This window comes from Symphalangus syndactylus, chromosome 8 (genome assembly GCF_028878055.3).
Source record: "Symphalangus syndactylus isolate Jambi chromosome 8, NHGRI_mSymSyn1-v2.1_pri, whole genome shotgun sequence".
Taxonomy (NCBI): domain Eukaryota; kingdom Metazoa; phylum Chordata; class Mammalia; order Primates; family Hylobatidae; genus Symphalangus; species Symphalangus syndactylus.
This window is the reverse complement of record NC_072430.2, coordinates 30,690,151-30,694,181: the sequence shown is the minus strand read 5'-3', so window position 1 is coordinate 30,694,181 and position 4,031 is coordinate 30,690,151.

Genomic DNA, 4,031 nt, shown 5'->3' with positions numbered 1-4,031 from the left:
GATAATATTTCCATTTATTGCATGTTTTCTGTATGCGAAGTGCTATGTCAAGTACTTTACCTGCAGTCTATTATCTTACACAGACAACAGATCCCTGGGGTTTATTGTAGTCATTGCCAATTGCGATTTCATACTTTTGCTGATTTCTCAATCTCTTTTTTCTCAGCTTTTTGTGGCTATTTCATTTCTCCATCCTGCAAGGCCTCAAGAATAAAATCTTTGTTCTTTGATTTCCTCAAAATATAATTTACCCAGATCACTATTTGCAATCCACTTTTAATCCTATTTTGGAGATAATAGAGGTTATATCGCTATACATGACAACAAATTTAAAATATTCTGGCTTTTTCAGTCCTCATCCTTTCCTGCTCAAGCATGTTTTACCACTTCTCCCTTCCTATTTGCTCTTCTTTTGGATTTTTTTGCCTGTGGCATTTTTTTGTCCCCTCGTCTTCTCATTCCTTGTTCAGCTGACATCTTTGGGCTTGATGTGTGTCCAGAAATTCAATAGTCCTTATAAATTAGTGTACAAAATTTCTGCCTCGTCTATAACAATTTATATAAATATACATACATACACATTCTGATGAACTGCTGTATTTTAAATTATTAAACACACACACAAGTGCACACACACAGCTTCACTGCTATACTTAGAAAAATAAATGTATCTAATTGCAATTCTAGTGCTTAGTCATAAGACAAGCTTCATCTATATCCATTGCAAAATAAATCCATTTCCACATAAGTAGACTGATTAAGTTAGTCCCTGTTCATTATAGCTCAAACTATCAGGAGAAAATATGGTCCAGAGGAAGAGTGATCAGGTTTGCTATTTGAACATAGTGTTCTTTCTGAATAGTGTGTTGTCTGTATGTCCTCATCCTGCCTGGATCTCCTATAGTGGTATAGACTTGGGCAGAGTTCCTAAAGGTTGGGGAAGAAGTTCCCCCTACTAGGAGTTCTGCAGTTACTTAACTGCTTGTATTCCCATAGTTTGCAGCTGTGTACCTAGAAATTGAGATGTTGTGAACTGCATCAAATCATCAAGTCTGGGGGTGACTTGGGCTGAAGTACGGCTCTCACTCTTTAAACCATGGGTCCTGTGTCTGTGAACCTGAAGCCATCTGGAGGAGGCTCCAGTTCTAATTCCCACAGAGGCTCTCTGGAGTTAATCCATGGCCCAGAATGTTTTGCTAATCATATACCTGTATGTATTTACTGCTGGAGTGTATAATTCTAGTTTCCTCTCTTAGCTTTTAATTGAGGGATGGCAAGGGAAATATTTCTCATGCTCCTTTGAGGTTCCCATATTTTCAAATACCTTTTATGTGGTACACACTAAAGTTGATTAACCATAACAACTATAAAGGGAAACCTAGCTCTCATCCCAATCTCTCCCTCTCAAATCTTCTGTATCTCATATATTTTAGGAAGCCACTGGAAAGTGTCCCATAAATGCTCATGATCAAGCTCACCAGGTGCTGCAGTTGTGGAACTGAAAGCCACTCATTGGAGAAGGTTTTCTTCTGCAGAAATATCACAGCATGTTATGCTTTGCTGCTCTGCAAATTTCCGGATAATTAACAAGCATTTCAGGGCCCAAGATCACACATCAGCTTCTTCTCACACAAAATGGTCCATAAGATGGTGAGCTTTTTAAAAATTAAATTCTGAGATATGATCTGGAATTATGCTGAGATGGTAAAACAATGCTCAGAAAATATGCTTCTCTCTAAAATTCTATATAAAGAGTCCATAAAAAATAAAATAAATGTTTCCCCTGATGGCAGGCTACTGTGAGGCAAATGATACAGAACAATGGTTCTCAACTTTGGTTGCACATCAGAATCACCTGGGAGCTTTTTAAAATTTCTGATACTCAGATCTTATCCCAGGAAAATTAAATCAGAGGCTCTGGGGGTGGAGCCAGGGTGTCGATACTTTTTCCCAAATGATCGTAATGTGAGTGGTTCGAAATCTTAGCTTCCCAAGTGAAGCTAAGGTTTAGAGCCCCGATGGATGTACCATTTTATTTGCAATACAACCAAAGAAATTTTGATAAACACAATTTAATATCAGAATAGAAAAGATATGCAGTTATGTGCCCATTAACAATGGTGATATGTTCTGAGAAATGTATGTTTAAGTGATTTGTCATTTTGGGAACATCACAGAGTGTACTTACACAAACCTGGATAACATAGCCTACTACACACCTAGGCTATATGGTGTAGTTTATCACTCCTGGCTACAAAACTATACAGCCTGTTACCGTAGTAAATACTGTAGGCAACTGTGACACAATGGTAAGTATTTGTGTACCTAAATATATCTAAACATAGAAAATGTACAGTAAAATATAGTATAAAAGATATAAAATGGTACACCTGTATAGGGCACTTACAGTGAATGGGGCTTACAGGACTGGAAGCTGTTTTGAGTGAATCAATGAGTGAGTGTTGAGTGAATGTGATGGTCTAGGACGTTGCTATACACTACTCGAGGCTTTATAAATGCTATACATTTAGGCTACACTAAACTTATTTTAAAATGTTCTTTCTTCAAATATAAATTTATCTTCATTTACTGCAACATTTTTTCTTTATTAGCTTTCTCGCTTTTAACTTTCGGACTTTTTTGTAATAACAGCTTAAAGTACAACCACATCGTATAGCTGTACAATTTTTTTTTTCTTTCTTTATATCCTTATTCTATAAGCTTTTTAAATTAAATTTTTTATACTTCGTGGTTAAAAACTAAGGCACAAACACACACATTAGCCTAGGCCTTCACAGGGTCTGGATCAATGTCATTGTCTTCAACCTCCACATCTTGTCCCACTGGGAGGTCTTCTGGGACAGTGACATGCTTGGAGCTGTCATCTCCTGTGATAGCAAAGCCTTCTTCTGGAATATCTTCTGAAAGACCTGCCTGAGGCTGTTTTACAGTTAATTTCTTTACTTTTTTTTTTCTTTTCTTTTTTCTTTTTCTTTTTTTTTTTTTTTGAGACAGAGTCTTGCTTTGTTGCCCAGGCTGCATCTTTACTTTTTTTTACTTTTTCTTTTTTTTTTTTTTTGATACAGAGTCTCACTTTGTTGCCCAGGCTGGAGTGCAGTGGCACAATCTCAGCTCACTCCAACCTCCACTTCCTGGGTTCCAGTGATTCTCCTGCCTCAGCCTCCCAGGTCGCTGGGACTACAGGGGCACACCACCACACCCGGCCAATTTTGTAGTTCTAGTAGAGATGGGGTTTCACCATGTTGGCCAGGCTGGTCTCAAACTCCTGACCTCAGGTGATCCGCCCACCTTGGCCTCCCAAAGTGCTGGGATTACAGGTGTGAGTCACTGCACCAAACCAGTTAATTTCTTTAATAAGTAGAAGGAGTACACTAAAAAATAATTAAGGGTATAGTATACTAAATAAATATACCAGTAACGTAGTTATTTATTATCATTAGAAAGTTTTATGTACTGTCTGTAATTGTACGTGCTTTACTTTTATATGAATAAAAGTGCAGTAGGTTCGTTTACACCATGATCACAACAAACACATGAGACAGCAATCACATGAGTAACACATTGCACAGTCAGCTTATGATGACTATGACACCACTAGACAACAGGAAATATTTAGTTCATTACAATCTTATGGACGTAGTTGCATATGTGGTCCGTGGTTGACTGAAACATGTTGATATTACTGTATGTTACCCTTCTGACACATAACTGTAAATTACCCTTCCGATACAATTGATGAAAAAATAATACATTTTAATGAAGCATTAAAGCTTAACCCTTAAATTTCTATAAAAATGCACTGTAAAAATACCTAACAGTCTTAAGTATTTAGTTACTCTTATTTAACTTGATGCCATTCTTAAAGAGAGGCGTAATATATGTACAACATATATTTTTATAAGACAGATCTTTACTCTTCATAACGCTCAGTTTCCTGCTGCCTCTTTCCCGCTTAATGTCATAATCTTCTGTGACATCACAATTCCTGCAGAGATGATTATAGTTACACT